At 31.3% G+C, this 18,290-nt stretch overlaps 1 protein-coding gene across 2 annotated transcripts in view; it reads left to right on the top strand.

The window, feature by feature from the left end:
* Positions 1–10,521: 10,521 nt before the first annotated feature.
* The window catches only part of LOC126741900 (elongation of very long chain fatty acids protein AAEL008004-like), a 103,191-nt gene continuing 95,422 nt past the window's right edge, over positions 10,522–18,290 (top strand). The window contains exon 1 of one of the 2 annotated variants that reach the window (XM_050448360.1): positions 10,522–10,882. The gene's annotated coding sequence lies outside the window, so the exon portion shown is untranslated. Of the gene's footprint in view, positions 10,883–17,822; positions 18,091–18,290 lie in introns of those variants that run through there. The other variant, XM_050448362.1, reaches the window with a different exon arrangement.

The following is an 18,290-nucleotide window of genomic DNA, read 5'->3' as shown; positions in this document are numbered from 1 at the left end:
AAACTGAATACCTACTTTAAAAACCATAATATTATTCCAGCCTATTTTATTTTCATCCCGAACTCTCTTACATAATCTTTGTGATGTGACACATAACATTACTAGGGAAAGTGCTTAAAATCAGTCAGTGCTCTGTGAAAAATTACTTATATCTATGATTACCACGATTTATAAACAACAAATTCTTTAAAGTGTTTCGAAACTTTCGGTTGCTTAATTCAGGATAAAAATTATAGATAAATAATATATGTATAATCTTAGTTCTACAGAAAACTAGATTAGTATTAAATTGAGTGAGATGTACGGTTGTACGAGTATCTATGTATGGACAATGTCTTTTTAGTGACAGAGTGTATTGTCTAAAATTAATTGATGATTTTAAATCTGGTTGCTAATATCATAGCTTTAGTTTTTATGTGCATTCAATTATTTACTATGGAAAATCTCAATGTTATGATGCAGCTTATTAAGCTTCTCTATCTTTTGCTTTAAGTCCTTACAACTTCATGCTATAAAGTAAATGCGTATATGAATTTCACTACAGTGGCCAAAATCTTGTTTTTAAATCTGAATTTTGTATAAGTCCATACTATACTATACAATAACCTTTTTAAAATGCCCTTTAATTATAGCCTTGTTAAACCATTTGCATACTATAATAATCTAGGAATAAGGCAAGGAAAACTCACACTGGCTGAGCATGAGGCAATAAGGACATGTTGGTGAATTATGGGTATTTGTTGCATCCAAAAAATTCTATGAGAACAAGGTTTGTCGAGACCGTATTAAAGCTCTATCAACAACATGTTCTGAGTTTACTTAGAAATTAAGAGATGTATAGTGTGGGCAGGGAAATCGCATTTTAAATAACATACAACAAAATTATCATTCAAAATATCTTTATATTCTCTTAATTATTGACTGGACATTTATTTCCCTGTTAACAGAATGGCTTTATCCAGGGTATCCACCGAATATGTTCTTCTATCCAATTTATGTTCACGAGATGCAAAGTATCATATTTCATTAAGACCACATTTATGATAAAAGGTAGTATATACATACAACTTTTTATTTTATTTACTAATCTAATAACACTGGTGCATGAGTAAAACTAATACCTTATTCTAATAGTTAAATCGTATGCTTTAATTGTTTAGGATTTTAATTATATTGTATGTGGATAAAGTATTGGTTGGTTTTACTCATTGACTTTTTCTGCAGTAATAGGCTGAATACATATGTCTCAGTTTTTAAGAATTAGACCAGAGAGTTTTAGTTAATCTAGTGATAGTATTGTAAATAAAAGTAGCCATCAATGCATATTATAATTTTGGTCATAAACCAAAATGTTGCCTGATATCACGAGACCCCTTTTTTTCATCATACATAAGCGAGCAAAGTGCCATCTCTTAGAAAAATACTAAAAACTGTTTATAAATTTCTCTATGGCGTCATCTATTAAACATATTTTTAACCTGACCAGGCTAAGGTCAGTTTCACTTTCATACCTAACCTACTTCTTAAGACATAATAAGGAGATAAATATCGATATTTTAAGCATGATTCAGCGTAATCCAACAATTTACAGAAAAGATCTAATCAATAATGGGTTATGTCAAATTATGATAGATAGAACACCGAAAATGACTTTTTTAATGATTCCTATGAATAAATTAAATCTAATATTTCTTAGAATAATGTTGATTACACAGATCATTCAGGAAACATACCCTCAAAACGCAACTTATATTTGAATATACAAACTTTAAGGGAATGTTCCTGCAATGTTTTTTTAGTCATGCCTGGTGTTGGTAGTCTCTGAATAGACCAGGAATGCTTCAAAGTTTTGAATACTTACTGCATATATATATATATATTTCGATCAAAAGCCCTTGACGACAAAATAATCCTTAACGTCCATTGAAGACTATAACTTTGAATAAGCTAAGTCAAGATGTTATTATCTATCATTCGTAAAATTTGCATATTTAGATTGATCGCAAAGTCATAATCTGCAAACGATCAAAGCTTGCCCTATTATAACCCTATATTAAATCATTTTCCATGAGCGAATGTCCCTATAAGTAGTGCTTGCGAAAGATGTTGAAGAAGTAAAGAATATAGTGTTATATTCGATACTTCACATCTGAGATAGTCCTGGGATATATCCTGAAATATTTCTTAAAAACAATAAGGTACTGGAGAGTTTAGTAAATAGCTTCTTGATTTGCTCAGATCAGGTCATACCTGAATCAAAGAGTATTCCAAGGAATTTAATTAAGACCTTATAAGGCATTTGCTATATTTGTTGGTTTTGTAAGTGAAATTCTAGTCTGTGCCTTAGACCCATATTTGAGGACAGTTAGCAATAAATTAGGACGACAATAACTTTAACTAAAGAACGTTTATCTAAATTGTCAACAGCACAATAAAATATAATGAGACACCCAATCAAATGCATTTGTTAAATCAAAAAGATGTTCTTAAACTGCAACGCAGTATAAGAACAATACTTAATCTGGAACTTCTTATTTTCAAACAAATATAGTTATAGCATGTTCCTGGAACAAAGTTTCTCGAACTGGATAATTCATTTGGTTTTTTGGGACAGCAGCTTAAAATTTAGTTACTTGCTTTATTTTTTCTATTTTTTTTTTACTTTGTTTTAGTTTTTACTTTTTTTATTTGATGATCAAGCTTATCGAATGCTTTTTCACAATCTGTATATATCACATCTAATTGACTTTTACCAGATATTGCTTCAGCCGCAAGCTCTGATATTATAGATAAATTTGTTACAATAGATCTTTTTAAATAGAATTTTCCATAAAACCATGCTGAAATTTAGATATATAAGTCATTATACAGTATCATTTCAACGATTTTGGCAAGACATTAATCAAACTGGACGATAATTTTTGATATTTTTTTTTATTACCACCTTTAAATATAGGTTTTACTTGTGCTGTTTTTAATGCGTCAGGAAACTGATTACTATAGCCAATGAAAGATTAAAAATATGTTTTATAGGTGTCACCATATATTCAGCAAGACCTTTATAAATAAAACCAGAAATATTGTTTGGCCCAGTTTATTTCTTTGGTTTTAATTTTTTTATACTATTCAATATACTCTCTTCTGTAATTTGTGAAAAATTAAAATCATTATTTGTAAAAAATGCGTTGTTTACGTCATTATTTGATGGTTTTTCAAAAATGGACTGGAAATTCTCTGCAAAAGCATCAGGAATACTTTTAGCATTGGAGTATGTATTTTCAAATTAAAAGAACTCGTCCATTATCTCATAGAGACCTACGTAAGTAGAGAAAAAATAGTCTCGGTCTCAATCGAACATTTTTTTTTATGTGTCTCGAAGGTTACATGTTTCTCTTAAAAAAGCGTTAGCAGACCTACAATAAACAGAAAAAATACATGTAATTACAATAAAACTCTACACTAAAACAAAATCAAAGTTTAAAATTAACTTATAAATTAGTAATAACGCTCACGAGATGACCTGCTTAGTTTTGACAAATAAAATTTTAATTCGGAAAATACCAACATATTTTTTAATAAAAAACAATAACATGGCACAGAGATTTATCAGAAAGTATAAACAGGAAAAACGTGACTATTGTAGTATGTATTTTCATTGTTGATCATTTCACTGGGCAACCATCTTTTTTTGATTTACTGCGCAAAAACTGCCAAAATGCATTAGGGTCTAAATTTAAATTGTGCTCAATATTCTTTTTATAATTATTGCACTATTTAATTGTATTGATTAAATCTTTTGAATACCAAGAGGGAAATCTATGTTTATCAGTTAAGGTTCAAATCTGATGCTTAGGAACAGCTCTATCCAATAATAGACCATACACATGATCATAGAATTGTTCAAGACTGGTTGAAATAATTTTTATAATCTTTAAAATTTGAATTAGGTTGGAAATACACAACAGATTTAATAGCAAACACTTTTTTAAATCTGTATTGATCCAGTAAGCACTCCTACACTTACAGGGTGTTTCAGAACTATGGGATCAAACTTCTGGGGTTTTTCAGTGCAACAGAAGAATCCATGTGAGTATAGGAAGCCATGTTCGGAAATGCGTCACTACGCCACTACGGCCCTAAGACGCGTTAAAATTTATAAAAAACTTTTATAATATAAAAACTTTTTGTACATGATACCATAACAACAATTGTTTAAAATCAACGTTTATCAATGTCAATTCTCTATGTCATGTTTAAAAATTTTATAGCTTACAATTTTTAAACATTTATTGCTAATGGAAAACTTTACCAATCAAGAATTGGCGAAGTTGCTCGAACCGTAAGAACGGTTGAAGTTGAAGAAGAGGTGCTTCAGCGAGTTGCCGATGAACCATCAAATAGCACACGTGACGTCGCTAAGAATATGAATACGAGTAACGCTTCTGTCTGGCGGATACTACACGAGCAACAACTCCATCCTTATCACTTCCAGAAAGTTCAAAGTATGACTGCAGCCGATTATCATCCTAGAGTTCAATTTTGTCGATGGCTTCTGGATCTCATCATTGCACAACCAAATTTTTTACGATATGTTTTGTGGACCGATGAAGCCTCTTTCACAAGAGACGGTATTTTTAATAGTAGGAATTAGTTAACAGGACCTATTTATCTGCGTTTCTTGGAGGAAGTTCTCCCAGAACTCCTTGAAAATGTTCCACTAAACGTTAAACAGCAAATGTGGTTTCAGCATGATGGAGCGCCGGCTCACTTTGCTGTACAAGTACGCGAGTATTTGGCTCAGCGGTTTGGGCACCGTTGGATTGCCAGAGGTGGAGCAGTTTCTAGGCCTCCTAGGTCACCCGATTTAACGTCGCTCGATTTTTTCTTGTAGGGACATGTAAAGTCTTTAGTCTACGAAATTCCAGTAGAATTAGAGCTAGACTTAATTGGACGAATAACAGCAGCATTTGAAATCATTCAAAACGAGGATCAAATTTTTAGTGTAGTCCGCCGAAATCATGTGTGGCGTTTAAATCGGTGTATTGAGGTTGGAGGAAGACATTTTGAACAATTGTTGTGATGGTATCATATAGAAAAGGTAAAAATAAATGCATCAGATCCTATCTAGGTAATTAATACTTTTTCTAAATTTAAACGCGCCTTAGGGCCGTAGTCGCGTAGTGACACATTTCAGGACATGGGTTCCTATACTCAAATGGATTTTACTGTTGCACTGAACAACCCCTAGAAGTTTGATCCCATAGTTCTGAAACACCCTGTATTTAATTATAGTTCTGGTGTTTATATGAGTAATAAATGCATTATTATTATAATATCGTCGCTTCTCGAGAATAATGACACAATCCAAAAAAAAACACTTTTTTCAGGAGAGCACTTTAAAGTTTTTTTTACTGTAAAATTTGGAATATCTAAGAGATCAAATAATTGATGTGAAAAATATTTTTTTGGGTGATATAAATTAGTTTTGACAATAATTTTATAACTTTTTATCATTATTTTTTTAAAACGGGGTCTAAATATAATTTTTTTTTGTTTAAAAAACTAAAATGTGTCACTGTACTTGCAAATATTGAAAACTTTTTAAATGTTTTTAAACATAATTATTATAATTATATAATAAAAGTTAAAAATGTAGTAGAATTTCTATATCAAAAAGACTGTGGTAATGTGTCACTATTCACAAAAAAAATCCAGAATTCAAAGCACTTTTTGGTTGTGTCACTGTTCCCGTAAAAATATAAGTGTGCTTGTTGGATGAATAGGCATAACTAAATTTGTGTCGTTTTTCTCGATATAAAATTTAAAAAAAGGGTTTAACGGAATACCGACACATGCGCCATCTCTTGAAGCAGACATACTAAACGCATAAAACCTTGTTCTTGATAAATTAGGTAGGTATTGTTTGTAATCGAATCTTATACATAACTCAAAGACGTGGTTTTTTGGATTTGTCGTTATTCTTGAGAAGCGACGATATGCATTAAATTAATTTTAGTTAATTATTCATGACAAATTTTGTTTGTTTATAAAGCATATTTTGAGATTCAGTTCACGTTGCAAAGTGGCTGCAATGTACTTTTTATCAAAAATGACCTCTTCTATAATTTCCTTCACTTTAAATAATGCCTTTACTCCCACATAGCAAACATATAAAATATTATAATGTAAATGCTATGTATATTCATAATATCCTGAGGTATATACATACACTGTCTATTTTTAATGCTCTGTTTATTTTGTGAAGATGAAATAAATATACATTTGTCACACACTAGGTATGTAATACATGGAATATACTATTAGTGTGTATAGTGTATATCCTGAATATACTAGATATTTAAACTATATCCAAGGGTTATATTCTAGGGATGTCTCATAAACATCTATTATATTCTATGTATCTGTTACATGTATCTTTATAAAATATACAAATATTTCTAAGATTCCAGGATATACAGGGTGTCAATTTGAAAACTTCCCACCCCTATTATCTCGAAACGGGTTAGGTTTTTATAAAATCGCTAGGACACGTCGATTTTATTATCGAGGGGGAACAATTTTTATGCAGAAATCACTTCGCCTCTTTCAACCCCCTACCCCCCAGAACCTCCCTCTCAAAAATCTTAAATGGCAATAGGGGTTGAGTGATACCTCATTTGAAAGAACTTTTTATTCTCTACATTTTGGCACCTTGAAAAAACATCTTGTCGGACTTGCATTGTCTTATTTATTTAATGTAACACGACGTTTCGGTTGGTGAGTATCTCCAAGCGTTATCAAGTGTAAACTGACTGTTTACACTTGATAACGGTTGGAGATACTTACCAACCGAAACGTCGTGTTACATTAAATAAATAAGACAATGCAAGTCCGACAAGATGTTTTCACTGTACCATTGTCTACCACCTTCAAAAACATTTTGGCACCTTATTTTTTAAATTTGAGTGCTGCGTTGCCAAGTTAGGGTTATTTAAACATTGTTAAATTACTTATTAATAAACATTATTCCTGTAAGTGTTTTAATTACGTTAAAGCTATGATTTGCATTGAAACATGTTATTTAGGTTAATATTACATTGAAACATGTTATTTAGGTTGATATTATTTTTACTAAACATTTGCATAGCCGTTACAATTATGGTCTTTACAAAAGCACGCCTAAAATTTATGTTATTAACACATCTACTTTAAGAGGTGTTCAAAGTGTTCTCCATTGTTCTCCAAACAAAAATAAAGTCTATTCTCAAATTCTTCCCGAACATTCTGAAATACCTCTTCTGGAATAGCCCTACTTGCCTCTGTAATTCTTCTTTTTAAATCTTCGATATCATCAGGCTGAGTTTTGTAAACAACCGATTTTATGTGCCCCCATAAAAAAAAATCTAACGGCGTTAAGTCTGGTGACCTAGCAGGCCATTCTATCGGTCCCCTTCTACCAATCCATTGGTTAGGGAATCTGTTATTCAACCACTCCCGCACTGGCCGAAAATAATGCGGCGTAGCTCCATCTTACTGAAAGTGTAGTTCGTTTTCTTGCAAAATGTTACCAACTTCATTTTCCAGTTCAGTTGTTATCAAAGGATCAATTACATCTTCAAGTAGGTGTAAGTAGAGCTCTCCAGTTAAGTTTTGTTCAATAAACAACGGTCCTATAACAGCATTTCCAAGAATACCGGCCCAAACATTAATTTTTTGTGGCCGCTGTGTAGCACCCTCTCTGAAAATGTGGGGATTGTCCTCACTCCAGTATCGACAATTCTGTCTATTGACATGGCCGTTTAGGAAAAAGGTACATTCATCACTGAAGCAAATGTTGCTTACCACAATTGCACGAGTGTTTATTAAGTTGGACATAATTTCGCAAAACTCTATTCTCCTATCAAAATCGTCCTCATGAAGTTCCTGTAAAATTTGCATCTTGTACGGATGATATTTATGTAACTGTAATGCTCGTCGTACAGTTTCATGTGACATTCCAGTTAGACGTGCTACTGTACGGAGAGAATTGGTGGGTTCTGCAACGAATGTTCCCAAAATCTCTACTTGAGCATCTTCGTTTAAAACACGCCGACTTGCCCTTTTGTTGTTTCCAACTGAACCCGTTTCATTAAATATAGCTACTACGTCCAAAATATATCTGTGACTTACATTACAATTAGGATTTCTATTATTAAAAACTTCTGCCGTTCTTCTTGCGCATCTTCCTTGCTCGCCATAAATAAAAATCATTTCAATTCTTTGCCTAAGCGTGTATACCATAGTAACTAACAATAACACACAAATTATCGAAATAAATTTTAACTGATTTAAATACCTAGTGACATTGACTGGTAGGAAAGTTCACTAAATACTATTTTAAATTTCGGATCATATCATCGAACTGTATTGAGACGAATTCCATTGCAAACGAAAATAAACAAAAAAGAAAAAAAATTAAATGTTTATCTTTCATGACCAAAAGAATTTGTCGGATTGATAAACACTTTCAGTGAGAAATGCACCGGTTCGCTTTATGGTCAAACACGTTCCAATAGAAATCATAGCTTCAACGTATTTAAAACACTTACAGGAATAATGTTTAATAATAAGTAATTTAACAATGTTTAAATAACCCTAACTTGGCAACGCAGCACTCAAATTTAAAAAATAAGGTGCCAAAATGTAGAGAATAAAAAGTTCTTTCAAATGAGGTATCACTCAACCCCTATTGCCATTTAAGATTTTTGAGAGGGAGGTTCTGGGGGGTAGGGGGTTGAAAGAGGCGAAGTGATTTCTGCATAAAAATTGTTCCCCCTCGATAATAAAATCGACTTGTCCTAGCGATTTTATAAAAACCTATATAGGTATCTATATTCATGAAACATGTTCTGGATATACCATATATGCATAATTTCCTAGGTAACAAAATGACGCTGAAATACGTCGTTTTTCGTTTTTTCTGATCTACAAGATGAGTTATTTTGACGTCCTTACTACCTTAAAACGTTGATTGATAAAGGAATCGCCTCTTCAATCATTCAATCAACGCTTAAAATCACGTACAAATGTAACATCCAAAATAACGTCCTAAATAAAGGCTAAACGACGTCTTAAACGGAATTGAAAAAAGGTTCTGGAAGACGTCAAATATTTACATAGGACGATGTTTATTTTAGATCTTTTAGGACTTGAATATTAATAAAAAACGATTTTACTTAGATTGCAAATATATATTTATTTATTCATTTGTAAGTATAACATAATAAAACAGATATTCTTTGGTCAAGGAAACCTTAAAAAAGGAGTAAGGAACAGGAAACATTCGGTACAAAAATGCTGACAACTCTTAATTTTAATAATAGGAAGTGCGCGCCTATAAAATATGCCATGTTTTCTATAATTTTTTTTAACCTATAAATATTAGATTAAGGTGACATGCATAAAATACGCTGTATAAAATAAAACTTTTTTGTCGATAAACGGTATATATTTCGGGCGGACGTTACCTCTTGAAAAAATGTTAACAATAAAAATAGAAGTAATTATCACATTTTTTTATAAACAATGTAGTTTTTAACATTCATTTATTAAAAGTAAATTAGTTTTATTGAACAATACGGCCGCCCACCATGTCCATAAATACATGGCAGAAGCAAGTAAAATAGCCATTCAAAAAATTAATTCTTGTCGATATTAAAACCATTAAAATACTAATAATTAATAATATACCTAATATAATCTAATTTCGCCATTTCTTAAGATGGTAAGCACTAAGCAGGTTCAACACCCAAAACGTGAAACAAACACGGAACACAAATCGAAACACAACACCAAACAATTACAAAACCGGGTTGACGCCAGCGTCAGCGCCACCTGTACCAACAATTGCATATCTTATTTTAGTCACGTGATAGTTTATTTAAAGTTAATTGGCTTTGATTCAAAAACCCAAGCCGCCTTAGTATGTATTTGTTGTTCAGCAAATATGGTGCAGGTGATCCCGGGTTCAATTCTCGACATTGTCTTTTTCATTTTTATTTTAATTTAAAATTTTGATTTTGTTGACCAATCAGGACGACATAAAGACGTCAAAGTGACGTTCCTGAAATGACGTCGCTTAACGTCATCTTGCTACCTGGCTAGGGCTATATGTATATCGTACATATGTATATCTTTTGTATGTACGATAAAAAATCGAAGGTATAGAAATTAGCAGGCGACGGTAATGTTCACAAGATATATACATATAATATTTGTACCTGAACATATAAAAATAAAGTTCATCTCAATGTGTAATGTATTTACATAAACATACACGATATTTTTTGCACCTTCTAGAGTTCTAGACTTAATAGGTATATACACTTATATAGTGGATATCGCATGCTATGTGGGCTTTTACACTCTATATAATTTGTTTCAAAGATGCGACGTAAACGAAGTCATTGTTATCAACGCGCGCAACATCCAACCAAACGCAAGAAGAGAATCCCATTCCCGATTTTATTAAATTCGACTTGTTAAACAGACTGTACTCTGTGACAGTGACAGACGCCTGCTTGATTCTCGAAATATTTCGTGAGTCAGGCACGCCTAAACAAATAATAAATAAAAATTAGGATTTAAAATTTTAAAATTATGTGTTCAATTAAGTGATAAACCGCTAATAAAATCATTGGGGTGTCTTAGCCTCGAACCTATTTTCGTTACCCTTGTTACCATTTTAGTGAGATTACTTCAGTATTTTGGCGCGGTACCTACCGGTCCCAACTTTAGGATCTCACTTTAGCTTAATTGTGCGACATTTTGTTAAGAAAAACCTGTGATTCCTACTATAGGTAGTCCCGGACAATCCTGTGCAATTATTGTTAACAATTTGCAGGTAAGTAACACAGAAATACCTTGGAAATGCCTTAAACAAATTGAGGTTGACACACCCTGAACTAGGTTATGTTGCTGGGTTATGTCACTAGTCCTTATCCCTTTCTACCCTGCACCTCTTTTCTTTTTCTTCTGTTGGAAGCCATAAGGGATTTTATTGGTTTGTTTGTGGCTTATTACACTTAAATCACCCAGGATTGGGCCAACTCCCTTTATATTAAACTTTTTGATTGTTTTTTTTTGTATTAAAGGGTTTGTTTGCTTCAGCAATGTTTGACTAGATTTTGAACATAAAGATGTAGATCCAGCAAGTCCCATAAAAAGTTATATCCCTAATCTTATAAATTATTAGAATGACCTTCAAAAACACTGCTATGAAATTTTATAATCTAGGTATTTAAAATCTTATAAGCTTGTGGGATGTTGAATATTAAAAATTTGTACTTATCAGTACAGAATTAAAAATTGTAAATTGTATGGTTTAATCTAAAATAATGGTTCTCTTCCACACACACTATTAATAATTGTGAATGGATCTGTGCAAAGATCACATTCAATATTTATAAACTTATGTGACATAAATATGGTATACATTCATATTATTTATTTGTTGGAAGTGTTACCAAGAGGTTTTTCTAATTTGATTTTGTCTTAATATTATAAGAATACTCATAAAAATGTATTAACCCAACCCAATTATATCTTACATTTTACCTCAAATCACTACAAAAACTGATATATGTTTATAAGGCAAACTGACAGATTTAATCTTAGTCTCTAAAAAAATAAAATCAAAATTTCTTTCAGAATACTAATCAGACATTGAAACTTTATAAATTGTTTTACTTGCTCTTATTCTATTGAAAATCTGTTATAAACATCATATAGCCACATTCTAATTCCATTCAAAAGCAAAAAGTTTTATGTGTACATAGTTTTTTATTAATATTTTTTTATTTAATATTATTAACTTCACATAAATTAAATTTTCATATGATATTTTATTTTGAAAATAGCTTTCAATTTTTTGTTAAAGAGACTTTCTTATTTTAAAAAACTACAAGTTACATTGAAAAATGGTTACACATGTTTCACCTCTAAGGCCTCATCAAATCTAAATAAAATAAATCAAATATTACAACCTATTTAAATTAACATATATAAAAAAAGAATTATTGCAAAGAATATTTAGAATATTTTAATACATTGTTTTAGAATTTAGAATAATAAGAGTTTATAGGGGACTTGATGTGAGAGCACATGACAATTTCACAAAACCCTTTGAAAAACATTATACTTAAAATTAAACTAAGAAATTTTAAAGGTTCTGCAAGCTTGTCATTTTCCATACAATAGAATGCAAAACATCTTTAAATCAATCAGTTATGCAATCATTTTTAGGAAGGATAAAGTGTTTCCAACATACCTACCTACTTTACAGTGAAAGAATACTGGCAATTCAATCTTCATATATTTTAAGTGTTTGTTCTTTTATATACAAAAACCCTGAAAAAGATGTACAAGTTCTTAACATTATTCTGAATCTTTTTTCTTGATTCAAAGTATTTTTAAAGTAACTTCTCTTTTTTTATTTAATTATGAAGCTAATTAAGTTTTGTTATGAGTTTGAGTAAATGGTGCACAACTTTATCTTATTTTAATATTTATCAGGTTAGTTTTTATTGTTAAACTCTTATTATTATGTTTCCTATGGTACATACAGAAATTAGGTTTTCTAGGTACCTAATATAATTACAATAGTAAACAATAAACATTTTTGTATAATATAAACCTGTATGTAACAATTTAATTTTGGTAATATATGAGTAATGAGTAATATATGAGTATATAAGTAATTATGGCTGCTGTAAAAGCTCATTAAAAAAATCTTTATTTTTGTTACTTACACACCAGCAGTCTGATATCCTTAAAACAAATAAACCAAATAAAATCATCCAAAACATACAGCTATGGTTCAATTTTCACAATATAATGAAAGGCTTTGATTTTTCTGTTTGCCCTGAAGAAGGCCTAATATAGGCCAAAACATTGGCATTAAAAGAAACAAAGTTTTGAAGAGCTTGGATTTTAGATGATTTGACCCTTTATTCAACTTAACCCTTAAAAATTAACAAAATCTTTTGATTGACAAATGATCTGTTTTATATGCAGGGTGGTACAAAATTCAGTGCAAATATCTTAAGAGTGTATTTAAAGTTGGATTTAACATAAGACTTTTTTCCTATAAACATGTGTTCAAAAATGCATTCCCTTAGAGCTACAGCCCATGCAAAATGCTTCAAGAAAATCGATTATTTGGAACACTAACTACAGTTATGCATCAAATCTTTAAAAAATTTACTAGTTCCCATTGTTCAACAAGGGTAAGTTCCCTTAAATCCTCGCCTAAAAGAGGATTTAGATCTTTTTTGGGATAGAAAATTAAAAGAGCACCCAAAAAACAGAGAGATGCAAATTTTCAGAAGAATTGATGGATAATTGTAGTTATGCCTCCCAATAATCAATTTTCTTCAAGCAATTTACGCCGGCAGTAGCTTTGAAGGGAGGCATTTTAGGATACATATCTATGTGGAAAAGTCCTATTTTAACTTCAACAATATGCTCATCAAATATTTGCACTGAATTTTGTAACACCCTATATACTGAATCTGACAATGGCTATTATTATAGAGGAAATGCATAATACATTGGCTTAAAGATGTTTTGCATTTTATTGTGGGGAGAACAACAACCTTGCATAATCTTTTTACTTCCACTAGTTCCACTCCTCTGTTAAGTAGGGACTTTTAAATGACTAAGAAATTCTACAATTTATTAGTTGATATCTAAGACATTGATTGTGGCAGTTTTATTATTAAATTATTCCTATAAATTAGCTCTACTAACTAATATATGTAGGAGAATCACCATTATTGTTTGCAGTAAATATTATAATGCTTGTTTACACAAGTAAATATTAAAGATATTTGTCCCATATAATAATGCCAAACCAGTGGCATAACAACGCTGACATTTGCTGTGTTGGAAAAATCGTATGTTGCTACCTTCCTTTAGCCCCCCCCCTATTTTTTTTTGCCCTTGCAAATCATAATTGAAAATACAATAATTTTTTAATCTTTGGCTTCTGCAAATGCCTTTATCAACCAACAAATATCAAGGTTTCATGTAGTTTCATTTACAATTGACAGTACACTTAATGAACTTAATCTTTCTTGTCCCATTGTACCTAGACCTTAGAAAATTTTTGATAATTTTAAGTTTCGAACATGATTTTTCTGCACTTGCAATTGTAACTGGAATGTAACATGCAGTTATTATTTTTGAGAAGCTAGTACACGATGAATAGTTTTTAATCAAATGAATTTTATTTTATTTTATTAAATTTATGGGAATCCTCATTTTACAAAATAAATGTACAAAATAGATTATTACGTAATATGGCCGTCATATTCAGTTCTGTGCATAGGAACATGATAAAGGTCAAAATTGCGTAGAGTTCTATTTGGAACATTGAGACCCACTTTAGAAAGAAGGTCAGGAGCATTAATCATGCCATTAACCAGCTTAAAGACAAAACAATGATCGGCGTTCACACGCCTTTTGGCCAATGTATCCAGGTTAAGTCTTACTCTCATGTCCTCACGATGGTACTCGTGCAACACTCTTAGTCCTTTTAAAGTTATTTTAGAGATGTGATGAACAAATCTCAGATGTTCATCAAACCACACGCCCAAATCCTTGGCTACATTCACATACTGCAAGGACTTACCAAGGATACTATATGTAGAATTGAATCTCTTTGAACCTCTATGAAATGATATGTAGCACACAAATATTGAGCCTCAATCCGTTCATCACTGGCCACTCATACAAAGCATCAAGGTCTTCCTAAAGTTTGGCTATATCAATCACCTGCTTAAGCTGCATGTAGAGCTTCAGGTCATCAGCAAACATACTTACAGAACTATGATTGATCACATTAACAATATCATTCACAAATAGATTGAAGAGCAGAGGGGCACAGTGAGATCCCTGAGGAACCCCTGAGACTACATTAGTAGGTGCAGAACTACAGCCATGCACCTTCACACTCTGAGTTCTTCCAATCAGAAAACTCTTTAGCCATTTTAAGAGGGAGTCATGAAAACCAGGACTTTCCAACTTGGCCAGCAAGAGACCAAAGTTCACCCTGTTGAAGGCCTTGGAGAAGTCGGTATAGACCGCATCAGTCTGAACCTGAAAATCAGTAATAGATGAATTTCTTTTAGCTGTCATATAAATAGAGTTGTATCACATTGAAGGTAGGAATACTTCTTGGGTTAGTCAATAATATGCATTCTCACTATATTTATTAATATTCTAATATGAGAATATCAAGATACACATATCTGATTATGCCTCTAAATTTTTATCTGGCTACATACACTTATGGCTTGCACTACTTAGATTATTTTCAGGTGCCATCTGCATAGAATTATTATTGGCCCAATATGCAAAAAGTATCATTGTAACTTATTTATCTCTTTATTTATGTTTTTAATGCACTATTTTGGTGTAATATAATCTATTTACAAAACTATGTATTATTTGAATATCATAATTCTTCCATTTGATTTGCTTATCCAACTAGAGGAGAAATGATAAATGATAATTTATTTATTCATAAAATAATGTACAAGTGTTATATTTTCTTTCATACTTTTACAAATCAAAATACAAGTTTTTTTACACAGTTATTCTAAATGAGCTTTGATTGAACAGCTAAAAATATAAGACATTAGTTTAAATGAAAATAAACTATTGTTTAAAAATTAGCAAATAAAATTAGTTTAACAATACTACAACAAATTTATGACTGACAGTTATGACTGACATTACAAGAGATTCAAATATTTGAAGTACTTCTCAAAAGAAAAAAAGCATTTTTAATGATGAATTTTTGAACTTTTTTCTTGAACTTGAATTATTGAGTTAAAAGCCCTAACGCTGGCTGATACACTGTTGTGAAACTTTACCCCTAAATATCTGTTTCTGATTCTCTCAAGCCAGCAGAAGTCAGATACAAGATTATGGTTATTTCTTTAAAAAAAGGTGTACTGCAGAGGTATATATTGGGCCCCCTGCTGTATGTTCTTTATACCAATGAATTAGCTGAAATAGTGGGTCTACCGACTGTACTGTATGCTGATAATGCTGCTCTAATATTTTCGAATAATTTGTTGACCAATGTCAATTCTGTAATGATGGTCTTGAATTACTATTTTTAATCAAGTGGTCTGCTTCTCAATGCTGAAAAAAACTCAGTCTATACTCTTTGGTAATCGAATGGACAAAATTTCTCTTCTCTATTCAACATCATTAATATCAGTTCAGTGTCCACTATTTCATACTTGAGTGTTACAATAGATAAGCATTTATATTGGAGTGTGCACATTGAGGAATTAGCTGCCAAAATATCAAGATACTACTTTGCCCCGAGAATTATCGCTGATAGAGTTGCAGCATATCATGCATTCACACAATCGAGAATAAGGTATGGCCTGATTATTTGGGGGGCAATGCATTGGAGGTTGAGTGTATAGCTGTCCTAAGAGGTCCACTGTCATGTCTGAATGCAGTGTTTGGAGTGTAACCTCGGGCAAGCTGCAGGCAAGTGTTTATTGATCATGATATAAAACTTATGAGCATGTATATTCTTGATGCTGTTATGAGTGTCTACACAAATGGGGACCTGTTTGCAGATATCATCCTGAAAATATTTAATAGCATTCCAGAAAGAATTAGAAGTATGCCAAAGACTCAGTGCATTTTTTGAGCCAGTGAAGCAGTATTGTGTACTTATTTAGTGTAAGCACTTATTACATTTTACTTAAAGTAAGTTTATGTTGACGTGCTCCGCAGCTTTACGCTTTTTTTGTAACTTTTGTTATTATTGAATCAATAAAAGATTTTAATTACTGTCTATCTATTTTGTGACCTCTCAAAGGCATTTGACTGAGTTTGCCATGGATTCCATGTTCAAGAACTTCAAACCTACATGGATTGAAGATCATCATATCTCTTAAAATGAAGCAATATGTATATATCCTGCCTCTTTTGTTCAATATGTACTTAAATAATTTTTTTTTTCCTAAATGGTGGAAAATGTATCAATTTCATTGTCACCACATATTTCAATGTTCAAAAAAAAAACAGGTTTAAAGAAATTAGTTAACTTAAATTTCCCACCGGTTCTTTAACTCTTTGAATCTTCCCACCGATTCTTTAACTTCAAAGAAAGTAGTATAAATAATTTTTGTTAAATACATACGACAAATAATTATAGTTTCAATTTGAATAACAAACAAGCTGAAATACACTATACTGAAATAAATTTTTATTATATAAAATATTCCAATGTACAAAAGTTGCGATAGATAGAATTGTCTACATGAGATTTTTATCGTAATTACAACCTCATTAATCAGTTCATTATTATAAAACAAGAAATCAAAATCAATTAATAATTCCCTAGAATAAACTGTGTTTCACTCATAAAAAGTTGAGAATCTGTTGGTTAAGGTATTCTGTTTTCCAGAAACTTTATCCTATTTTTCCTCTTGTAATTGTATTCAATTGTAAATTGTTTAAATTCTTAAAATAAGAAGAAATTAAGATTTTTAGAAATAATAAAAATAAGAGGATTCATCTTATTTTCCAAACCTTCAATCCTCAATCTGTACAGGATGAGTTAAACAAAGTTAAATTTGTTAAATGAGATGCGGCCGTCACTTTCATTTTTACCAATTAAACACAATTTAATCATCTAATATAAAAATAAAGCATGCTCGGCAATAAAGCAATGATTGCCGTGCGCACTGATGTAACAGCAAGAAAATAACATAGAAAGTTGGTTTCTGGTCCAACTATTTTAGTTTATGGTTGCCATCGAGACTAACTGTATTACCTCAATTACCTGCATTACAGTACATTTAATTCCGACAGTAAATTGATTAAAAATGTTAAATTGGCAAGCACGCGAGGAGCTATATCTGGTGATATTGTTTTAATTTTGACTGGCCGTCTATTAGGAAACTCGCTTTTTTTTAATAGTTGAGAGATATTTTATTTTTAACTTTTACGGGCGTTTTGCGTATCTGGTGACATTGTGACTATTGAGAGAAGTTTTGGCAATAAGTTAAAAAAAAGGTAAGCGTGATTTTTTTCGCGGTGTCTAAGGTATTAACACCGTTAATCTCAGTTTTAGTAGATTCATGTCACGGTACAAAAATTATTTCACATAAAGTAGGCAAATAATGCAAATAAATAGTAAACATTAATTTTTTACACGGCCATGTACAATTTTCAGAAAGATTAAATTACTTCATATTTAATTATTCATTAAATAT

Source organism: Anthonomus grandis, chromosome 11 (genome assembly GCF_022605725.1).
Source record: "Anthonomus grandis grandis chromosome 11, icAntGran1.3, whole genome shotgun sequence".
In the NCBI taxonomy this organism is placed as follows: domain Eukaryota; kingdom Metazoa; phylum Arthropoda; class Insecta; order Coleoptera; family Curculionidae; genus Anthonomus; species Anthonomus grandis.
This window is presented reverse-complemented; position numbering and strand designations above follow the sequence as displayed.